Source organism: Eschrichtius robustus, chromosome 2 (genome assembly GCF_028021215.1).
Source record: "Eschrichtius robustus isolate mEscRob2 chromosome 2, mEscRob2.pri, whole genome shotgun sequence".
Lineage (NCBI taxonomy): Eukaryota > Metazoa > Chordata > Mammalia > Artiodactyla > Eschrichtiidae > Eschrichtius > Eschrichtius robustus.
The window spans coordinates 86,079,138-86,091,258 of record NC_090825.1 but is presented as its reverse complement, the minus strand read 5'-3'; positions in this window follow the sequence as shown (position 1 = coordinate 86,091,258).

Sequence of the window (12,121 nt, the reverse complement as noted above, 5' to 3'; positions counted from 1 at the left end):
TTAGTGCAAAAGAAGTAAAATCAGCAAAACGACAGAGATAATAAAAGCATGATTTAAAAATAAGAGACTGAGTCATAATTAAATATTTTAGAGGAGATAGAAGTAATTATGAGGTTTCAAACCAAATAGCTGTCTTCAGATCCTGTATGCACAAGATGGAATTTTGGTGATTTCCACATTTAAAATTTAGTTCTTCATCTATTAAGAGGAAGTATGCATTATCACATGAGTATCATTTGTTCAATATCATTTAATTTTAAAAAGTATAGTTAGCTGAGCACCACATCAGTTACACAAAACCCCTGTGGAAGTACATTCTCTCACTCTCTATTACAGATAACAGGTAGGTGTTGATGAAATCGTAGTTATTGGTCAAAGCCTGACTTAGCTGACCTTCAACATTATGGCATCATCTCTATTTCATGACAAAGGAATTCAAACATCTTGGACTAAACTGTTATTATCATTAGATTGATACATAAAAAAGGAAAGCATAGTTGCTAACTATTTCTTAGTTGGTCAATATATCTAAAGACTTTTCTTGGCCCACATTTTCCATTTACCAACACTATGATCAAGGCCCAGCTTCCTTTTACAATGTGGAAAGACTGTTAGAATGTCAGGATTCCATAAATGTGATAAGCACTGCTAAAGGAGCCTTAGCTAGCTAATTCATCTCATTTCACAGTTTGGGGAGGGGGCAGGGTGGCTATGTTTAGAAGTCCTTTAAAATAAGGGATCCATAGCAGTCCTTTTGTTCACACAATAAGCTCTCCAAGATGAAAGTGGATCTTACATAAAATACCTTTATGATCTGAACAGTACATCCTCATTACATTTTTAGATCTCCATTTCAAAGACTGCAGGCCTACTTTCCTCTCATGAAGTAAGACCTCTCTAAAGAGCATCACAAATGGGCTGTCATGTACTGCACTTACTGGGTCATAAACTGCATATTGGTTGATTGGAGAAAACTGAAAGGCAACATTGGGATTTGCTCCCCTGGAAGTTGGTATTCTTACCACTGACTTTTACCCTTACCTGTCTGTGGCACCTCTCTCAGCTTCCTATTTCATTTCTTTTAGATCAAACTGGTATAAAGCATCCCTGTAGGTGGCTTTATTCTCATGGTAAGGCTTGTGAATTTGAGTTCTTTGTTTCACAAAAGCCTGACCAATTCAGCTTTCACACAAGCCTCTGAACACAGTTGTTAACTAACTAAACAAGAATAGTAAAAAGCTGACAGCTGACAGGCTTTGCATAGATTTTGTCTGCAAGTGGATCATTTCAAAGAATTTGAGCCTGGTGATTTTGACGAACACTCAATTAATTTATGCCATAGATTGTAATCATATCACCTGCAGCTTAACATTCAAAGGTTAAGGAGATTTAGGGCTAGGTCAAATGAGCCTGAACAACAAAATTTCTTTATATTAAAAGAGAGTACTTTGAAAATGTCATAACGTAGTCATTTGTTCACTTTCTCTAGAACTTAGTAACATCTCAGACACTCCCCTCTACAAACAGCAGCAGGCCCTGTCTCCTCAGATTCTAGCTATTCTTAAAGAAAAGGACAGAGCAAAGTAAAAGTGAGTTGCTGGGTGAGGACAGAGTACAAAAATGTGAGACTTGTGAATGTGGTTTAAATAAAGAATACAGAGAGTGAACATCTAGAAGATACACATGAGAAACCAGAAAGAGGTTAGAAAAAATATTTTACCAACACCAAAAATATAGATTAAAAGGCAAGGCATAAATTTAAATTTCTCTTCCATGAAATCATATTTTTAATAAATGACATATTTTAGGTGTGTGGGTTTGTGTGCATATTTTTCCAGATTACTTATAAGTAGTGGGGAAAGGAATGGGATGGGAGCAGGTGGTTGGCAATATTTTGGGAAAGGAGTTAAATGTGAAGCAGCTGCTGATAATTTTCCTACAGTATTATTCATCATTTTTAAAAAATTAAAATGATTGTAATTACCCTGATATGTCACATCATATGTGACTGAAAAGAGGAAACGGTGGAGATGGAGAAAATGTCCATATCCCTGGAGTAGGTGTTCATTACTCTGTAAACTCCTGAGAAGCTGTTCTCCATGGGATGTTACCCCAATGGATGCAGCTCAGGTAAGCAATAAAATCTAACAGAAGGCCTGTGCATGCCAGTGGCCACCTGATCAGAGCTCATTTAGTGATTGTCATCACTTTGTAGCGACCATGCAGTTAATACCCGGTGTATTTGACACCTGCTATGTTAAATTAGTACTTGCAGAATTAACACCTGCTGTCAGCCACCCAGCACGAATGTTGCTTTCTTCAGAATAAAGGGGAAATGAATTATTTCCCTAGAAATTTGTGTAAATTATTTTTGTGGATGGAGAATTCCTTGGAAAGATCTTGGGACTGGCAGTCAAGATTCTTCATTTTTTTATAGAGTTAGCACTGTTAGTAATTCAGAGTATCTTTCTGGCTGTCAGAATACAGATCTAAAAGATGAGCTTATTATCATCCCCAGAAATAAACAAGACACTAGAGGTAAACATGTTTTCTAAAGTACGAAAACCTATATAGGTGTGAAGTGGTATGTTAATTGTCCATTAATAATCATAATAAATTTGTCATTTTCAATTCTCATTGATTATTTGTAAATGGGAAAATATCTCTTGCAGTACATTTTCTTATAGTAGGGCACAGTATTTTTTTATTTATATAGAACTCTATACCTATTTATATTTATAGTGAATATAATATTACATAGTATCCTTTTAAAAACTTTTTATCTATTATGATTTTTATTAATATTATGTAATTACATATATTATAAAATATAATATATACACATGTGCCACATGTGCATATACCGTGGGCAAATGACTTAACTTCTCTAACATCTGTGTCCTTATACATAAAACAATAAAAATAATATATAATTATGGTATAATAAATAGGAGTTACCTTAGCACAAATGCCTGATATTGTAGGATAACCCTGAACAAACCAACAAGCAAAATAAATAATGTAAAGCAAAACAAAACAAACCCAGAACACCATTATACTGCAAAAACTTCTACTGTGGACCGCAGTAATAATAAATGTATAAGACTTGAAACTTACCTTTGATTTGCTTATTCATTTGATTCAGCAAAAATATATTAGATACTGTGGGAAATAATATTAAGTATAGCATACAGTTTCTGACTTCATGGCGTTTAAAATATGGGGATAGAAGTTTTATCATTTCTTATAATTCAAGGAAAATTAAGTAAGTACTCTCAAGGAACAAAATAATAAGATAGTAGACATTAGGGAAGTTTCATTTTAAGGACCAATATAGGATATTTATTAAGAACTTGGGATTGAAGCAAGAAAGTTTCATGACCTCTACCAAGTAACTTAACCTTTCTGTGCCTCAGTCTCTTTATTTATAAATTGGGGCTGTGACCGTATCTATGGCATAAATTTAGTATAAGGATTGAGTGTTTGGAACAATGATTAGCACACAGTAAACATTCTAACGGTGTTCATTATATAATTTAAAAATGGGGAATTTGAGAAAGGGTTCATCAAAAATATTAATCCGGGCTGGGCCTTTGTGAAATTATAGTTAGAATCAATGGTGAAAGCTACTCCATATGGTGAAACAATGTGCACATAAGTAGAAGACTTGGAAATTCCAAGAAGACTTGGAAGACTTGATCATCTGTATATTTGTGATAAATCATAATGGGAGATAAAGTTGGGTGGCAGAATGGGGGTATGCCCATAGAGCACCTGAAACCCATAATCAGAAGGATGCTTTATAATTCATAGGTGATGACAGCCATTGAAGGTTTTAGAAAAAAAAAATGCCTCATTTTCAGAGGGACCAAAAATCAAGGAAAAGTTAGTGTGTGGAAACTGAGTGAGTTTAGGAAAAGAAAGTGTTATAATAAAGACTGTTGGAGAGATAGCCCAGTGATGATATTAGTTCCTGGCCTCATATCAGGATCTAAGCTTCCTTAGTAATTACTATTGAGACAATTACATTTAAACCAGCCAGCTATTATAACCCAAAACCTGCACTTATTTGTTTTTTCTTGTCTGAGACTCAGGCCATGGTCATGGCACTGGATACTTCTTGACTGTTGGCTATGTGGAGGTCTGTCAGGAACTCACTGGTACTGTGCTTTGAGAGCTGCAAAGATTATATAAAACTTGAAGAAACAACAATTTTAGAGATTAAATTGTGCAAAACCCATCAGTGTAAGTAGTTCTTAGAAATCCTCTTGATTGGATCTCCAAAGACCAAGTTTAAGAACATTCTGTTCTTAAACTATCTGCAAGGATGGAGAAAGCACACTTTTGGAATTCAGTCAAATCTAATGACTTTAAAGGCTGGGATCAATAACAGTTTTTACACCAGGCATCAGAAATCTAGAATTCAAGACCAGACTGAGCAACTGTTCTTTGATAAAGACTGACTGAAAAAAAAAATAAAGGATAATAGTTAATGGAGCTAATGTGAATAGAAATGTTCATTCCTTCAGAAAATGACAAAAATTCAGGTCCAAGTTTACTTCAAGAGCCTCTTGAAAGGAACACATTTATAAGATGATCTTAACTCAATGAAGGAATGATATTATGAGTACAATACAATAGTGATTATTCACATCTCTCCTGTCTTCTGCTTCCTGGATGCAGGTTTTAGTCCTATAAAGAGATAAAACATACATTTTAAAAAAAAATACAAAATAATTTTATTAAATTCTTAATGTACACTAGGGCATAGACATTATTGTATTGGGAATCCTCATTTACAGGCTACTACACAGCTTGAGCTTCCTGAGATGGTGTTTAAAAATGGCTGTACCAGAGAAAAATTAGAACCCATGTCCCATGCATTGGCAGGTGGACTCCCAACCACTGCGCCACCAGGGAAGCCCAATGGCCCTCTTAAAAACAAAAATGATTAAAGAACCCTATCATGTCTTTCCTTCCTCATGTTAATATTCATGTAAACACTCCTGTTTTAGCTAACTACTTATGCTGAAAATAATGACAAAGAAGGAAGTGGAAAGAAAGGGTAACCCATAGTTCCTTTCCTTTTCAGTCTATCTTTACTCATCAGTAAGCTGAAGGTAGCATTAGGAGAACATGCATCAGGAGGTGAAATAAAATCAGTTGAGTTTGTTTCTTGTGCTGTTTTCACTATTCTGATAATAAGAATATATATGTATATGCATGTATGAGCTACAAAATGCAAATTGTATAATTTCAGGGATTCCACATATGAGTTAAATGCTATTATATTTGCATTTAAAACTGCTATTGTGCAATATAAAGTTAATCAGTAAAATTAATGCTAATAATTTAGAAGTTTCATTTTTCTTATCTCAGAACTATATTACAAAGTAAATTTAAAAACACTTTAACAAGTTGAAAGAGAGACCGTGGAAGAAAGGAAAAAGGTTTATCTTGCAAGATCCTTAATAGTGCTTTTCTCCTGCTTTTTCAAACAAGGGGCCCCCACCTTTTCATTTTGCATGGGACACCACGAATTAGGTAGACAGCCCTACCTATTCCTTTCCAGCTACCTTACTGTTATGCAAACCGTACTTGCTCTCTTGCTTTTACTTGAGCATGTCAGAATTTCTCTCATTGCAAGGCCTTTATACTTTCTCTCTGCCTGGCAAGCTCTCCTCCCAAATATCCACAGCAGGCTTCTCATTTCCTTCACATTATTTCTTCCAATAAAACTTTCCCATTCAAACTCTCCTTGTCCAGGCTGTTTAAAGTGTAATCTCTCTCAGCAAGTGAAGTCTCAACTCTTTTTCTTCAGAAATGTATGGTATAGTACATAATTAATTTGCTTGTTGTCTGTCTGTCCCATTTGTTGTGAGAAGGAATAAATTGCTATCTAGAAACAAAGATCTAGGGAGACACGGGGTAAATTACTCGTGATTTTCCCTATAGAAAACATCATTTTAACCAAATGGTAAATTTTTGGCCTCTTTCCTTTGAGTTAATATTCAAAATGTGCTCAAACTTGGTTGTCAGATGGGATCTTAGTCTCAATGTAAAATTTTAATTCTTTGGCAAGAGAATAGATTTATATGTTACTTATGTCATAAAATTTAATTAAGACATAAAAGTTAAGATTATAGTTTATTTAATTTTAAATCTTTAAACAGTTTAAAGCCTCCAGTCTAACTTTTTATTTTTTACTTGAAATTAGTGAGCAGTAAGCATTCCGAATGGCGAATGCCAGGTGTTCACTGTAATTTGACAAAGCAGGTGTCAAATATTGTTTACTGGGTCTAACTGCTACTCCTTCTGGAAAGCTCTTTACTTTAGGGTTTCTCCTAATTAAAAATATCTAGCCATCACCTGTCAACTTTAGTTTCAGTGAGACAGTGAAACCTTTAGGGAACATGACGTGAACAATCTTTCAGATAAAGAAAGAAAGGGGGGATATATTGCCATTAATTATTTAGAGATACTTTTTTCTCTGCTGTCAAAATTATAGCTGCATAAGTAACTCCTTCTGGAAAAATTATTGTACAGAGTCTGAGATTGGTACAATCTGATAAGTAAATTCAATCCCAAAGATGATGCATAAAGGAGAGCCAAAACTGCAATGTTAGGTTTTAAATTCACGTGTCTTGCATTATTCTGTTTCCTATAAAACATCAAATACACACACTAACGTATTTTGAGAATACCCCAAAGAGACACATAAGGTCAAGTGGGTAACTTAATAATAAATTGTATGTTTTAATGACAGAGGTTTTCCTAGTGTTCTAACTATAAGATAGTACTAACTGCCATGGAACTGACTTGTATGGATCATAATTCACACTTTCTGCATGATGATTGTGGTATTTTAAAGACTTTATACATACCTTGATTTATATTGCAAGGATAGAATATGGAACTTCATCTTCATAAAATAAAACTTGGTTAATGGTACCACTTTCATAAAGAATGGTGTCACCATGTTAAGGAGGTTTCCTCTTTGTTTTAAGTATCTGAAAGGTATGTTTATATAAAAAGTTTACATATACTTATTAGCCGTAAAGTTGTTTTTATTTTTATCTCATCATATTTGTTTAAACTTTACCCAAACATGCAGCTGTATTGTGCTGAACTTGCTTAAATATACAAACCTCAGTTGTTGAGTTCTATCAATATTAAGAAATGCATATTAGGTTGGATCATAAAAAGTTGAGGTAAACACTGGCTATTTAATGTTTAACCTAATATGTCCCTGCTAAGCTTATCTGAATATTGATTTTCAAGTGAGCTTGTTTTTCTTCTAAATTTTGTCTTGGGAAGCTAGGTACCTGTAGTAATATGCATAGGGAAATGATCTGAATGCATTTTCTAAACAAAATTGGGTAAAGTTAATAAAAATTATTTTCTTTCAGATCAATTAAGTTTGAACCATGAAAATGTATTTAGTCAACCTATATTATATTTTTCCATGGCCTTATAGATTTGAGATTTAAGTTTTCTTGTTGTGAACAGTAGAAGCAGAACTCAAACACACACACATTCAAAACTTGCCAATACAATGGTTTAAAGACCTAAATATAAGACATGGCACCATAGAACTCTTAGTAGAGAACATAAGCTGGTAAATAAACATCCCAGCCTTTTGGATGGGTGAAGCAACAACTATACAATCATATATAATTGGTTCCAGAAAACCGTAAATCACAAAATCTGTAATGAATAAAACACAGATTTTCTAGAATATTTGATATTATTATTGTTATTTGTATTATTTGTAAGGATTAACTAACAGTGAAATTTCTAGACTTTATAAATTTGTATGTTTTAGAGAATAAATAAGAGCACAAGTGAATTGTACATCAATCCAAATGCAGTTATGATAGATTATTAAAGTGAATCCTTATTGCTAAAACTCCAATCTAAAAAAAATCAAATAGTACCTTAAGGCTGCATTTACCTTCCATAAATTTATTTCATTTTAACAAATTCAAAATTAATTTAATAAATGATATAGGAAATTCTACATTAAAAATCGCTTTAAGATCCAAAAATCTGTTGAACGTATCAATCAGTAACCATATACTATTCTTTCTAGTAAAATCAGAAAGCACTTCAACACAGTGAAAGTAGTTCAGTATTGAAGTTTATAAGGATGTAATTTCATCTGATTTTACCTTCTTACTGCCCACAATAATGGTCTGGTTATTTTATCCACTTAAATATTAGAACTACTCACTTGAATCAGCTGATTTTAATAAGATTGAGTACTTGATATTTGACATTAAATAGCTAATCCATTTTATTATAAAGATCCTGCCTTAGGTTCACCTTATAGCTATTAAAATTTAACTTGTCTTATAATTTAGGCAATGAGGGATCTGTTTAATCAGTTGTAATAATTTTAAGTGACTGTGTTTGACATGCAGTACTTTTCTGCTTTCAATTAGTCCCTAATGTAGACAGCCAGATCTGATCATTCAAAAGTGTTTTTTTTTTTTTTAAACTGAGTTATCTGCTTTGGTTTACTACACTGCCTGAGTTCATTGAAAAGTTGCCAAATATCTACTTCATGGTGTGCTCGGCACACAGAGCAATAACGTATTTGATATACCAAATGATTTCATGGATAAATATGATGAAAACAAGACACTTTATTGCCATATTTATCTTCATTCCTCAACCAAAACCTGGCCTCACAAACCTGCTCTCCCATTTTGGTTACCACTGTGATCACTGCCGTTTGCCAAGACCTAACTGATGAGTTGACAATGTACTATAATCATCCAGGTCAATAATTCATAAATTTTTAAAAAGATAACTTAGAGAAATTACCATCTTAGAAATCTATACCTAGCCATTTAGAATAAATTTATTTGTTTAGCTCACATATTTCCTACTTTGGAGACTCAAATATGGTCATTAGATGATCCTTCCGGATTACTTATATGTTTCTATAGATATTTTCTTTATAATGTCACTTTTATTATTAATGTTACTTTTATTACATATGCTTCAACTGCTAGTACAAATATACTACTTAGTGCTCAGAAATATTTTTTAAATGCATGTTACGTAATAATTTGGCTTTTTTTCCCCTTCCAGATAAATTAGAATTGCCTTTGCTTCCCTTACTGACTTTTTAATGAAGCTCCTTCATATCTAATATAACTTTATTGGCATTTAGATGCTATACATTTACTTTTTTTTTTTTTTTTTTGGTTAAATGGTGTATGTCATAATAACGAATTACTGAAAAATACAGGATCAAACTTGTTGGGAGGATGCTAGCTTTCATGACTTTATACTCATTCTCATTTTTATAGAATGAACATTCAGATGAACTAACCACAGCTAAATTTTGTCATTTCTTTATTTTCTTAAAATAAAACACAATTTGGCACTCCTATGAAGGAGGCTGGAAAATTGAATCTTACAAATGTTGCCAAGGCTCTTTTCCCATTTGATGAGAGTATATGGGAATCCTGGGAGGTATGGAATCCAGAAAAACACAGAGTGAAATAATTGTCTTGAGCAGTCAGTCCATACTGATGGTCCTTGACCTTGACCTGTACAATCCTGGCTGATTCCCAAGTCAATAATTCCATTCTCTTTTGCTTTACCATAAGAGTGATCCACTCTCAGCCTTCAGATTATCTATCCAGGAGTCGGACCACAGTCCGATTTTCTAGCCTGCTATAGAGGTACACATCAAGTTCTGAGAAGGGTTCTCCTAAAGAGAACTTTCCATTAGATTTCTAGTGAGATGTGTGTTCCCTCATTGAGATGGGGGAATGATGAGAGAGTGGAGCTCACCACCTGTTGGCAGCTTTTTTCAGTACAATTCTCTACAAATAAACATCTTTGAATCACATTCTTACTACATGTTTTAATGGGAATCTAACACCTAACTGTGTCTTGGCCTTATTTTGAAACTTTTCAAGCATGAGTTGTCTTACATCTCACTTGGTATTTGCTAAATATCTCAACTAAAACTCCCACTTTAATATTCTGTGCTTCAGTTTCTTCATCTGTAAAAAAGAACTTATTTTTTAAACATCCTGTGTGGAAAGTGACTTCTTAGGGTTATTGTGACAAATAAGTTATCTCATGCTTAAATAGAATTTTTTAAAAAATCAGATACTTTTCTCTAAAGCTATGAAGTCTGCCTGCACAGATGGTTAAATGGCTGGGAAGAGAGATTGGACATAGGCAGCTACACTGGCTTGTAAGTTTGAAACTCTTCCTATATTTTCTTTCCATCTTTTCAATTATTTTAACTACAGATACTGACCTATATATGTCTTGACACAGATTTTTTAAAGATTTTTATTGGAGTATAGTTGCTTTACAATGTTGTGTTAATTTCTACTGTACAGCAAAGTGAATCAGCTATATGTATACATATATCCCATCTTTTTTGGATTTCCTTCCCATTTAGGTCACTGCAGAGCATTGAATAGAGTTCCCTGTGCTATACAGTATGTTCTCATTTTTGACACAGATTTTTAACCTGAAGTTAATTTTTAACTATGCCTTAGCACAAAAAAGCTGATTTTTGTCTCTGATTTCTTCAGTTTTAATGTTGCAGAACAGAGAATCTGAACATTTGAGCTTTTTATCTGACAAAATTTTAATTAATTGGAATCCACCTATCTTATTATTTCAGACAAAGAATTTTATGTGATGTATCAGGCATTGTTAGTTGCCTACATGCTCTGTTTTATTATTGTTCAAAATAACTGTTGCTTGCTTCTTAGGGAATTACAATTCCCTGTACCAATGACACTGGACTAGCTTTAGCCAAAAAATGTGAGAAAAAGTGGTATGTCTCACTTAAATGTAATGACAGTAAATTACTAATTTTAGTGTATATTCTGGTTAATATTTTACATAAACACACATACATACACATAAAATCACATGGATTACATAATAAATTGTGTTTTCTACAACAGACTAGCAATTTCTGGATTCAAAAAGAGAAATGAAGTCAGTGTATAAAAAACCACCTTCACACAAAATCTAATGAAATTAAAATATAAACATGAAAAATAAAAATAGGCCAAAGAAAATACCAGGAATTCTCAAACTGAGGAAAAGCAATATTACCATAAAATAAACATGTTCTTTATTGAAAAAAGAGAGACAACTTCAGAAATCAAGATAAGTCTTAAAACAGGGCTGGGAAAGGAAAGAATTGATGTGGAAAAACTCTCAAAGATATCATTGATACCTTTCATCTGTCTTATGAGTAAAGTAGGAAGCCCTCAAAACTGCGCTAGAATTATCTCTGAAAACTGCTGATTTACAAGAAAAAAATAAAAAGAAAAATGGCCATGGATTATTTTTTCTATTTTAATGGGACAGAGGGGAAGAACCAGAAAATAATGATGATTACAGTAACCTATTTATTTAACAAAAGAAGGAGGTAGGTAATTTGTTAACTTTTGAATAGGGTGTAGAAAGTTACAAGAGATCCTTGTCCTCAACCTAACACAAAGAACAAGGCAAATATGCTACAAAATCATAGCTTTTGTGAATTTATTAGAAAGCTGAAGGGAAAAAAATAACAACCTGAAGAACTAAAATGCAGAGAGTAACTTGCAAAGATAGAGATGACCTACCACTCTTTTCAACACAGTTGGAATATTGGGCCAAAGTGAAATTCACAATGGATGGGTCTTTGGAAAATATGGATCTCATTAGATTGTTAAATAACCTTCATTCTGGCTCTGTAATCAACTGTGGTATTGCAGTGAACTGTTCAACAATCACATCCTAAAGAAAACCAAATACAGATACAAGTTTAAGAGAAAAGTAAGGTAACAGGGAACTATGCAAATAAGAGTAGGTAGCCATAAGGAGAAGCAAGCCAAGTCATTAATGTTTATCATGACTTGATAAAAAGAACCCTAAATTACCTCAGTCACTGAGCAAATCTGCAGCTACTTGTCAGTGTTTTCTATGGACCATACCTGAGTGAATGGCGATGTCAGGTGGTATGCCAAAATAAAGGGCAGGGCAGGAAAGCAGAAAACACAATATCTGATATATGTGAGATCTTCTCTACCTACAAAACAGTGGAACACTGAAGTTTCAAGACAAATCAGGAGAGCTAGTTCAG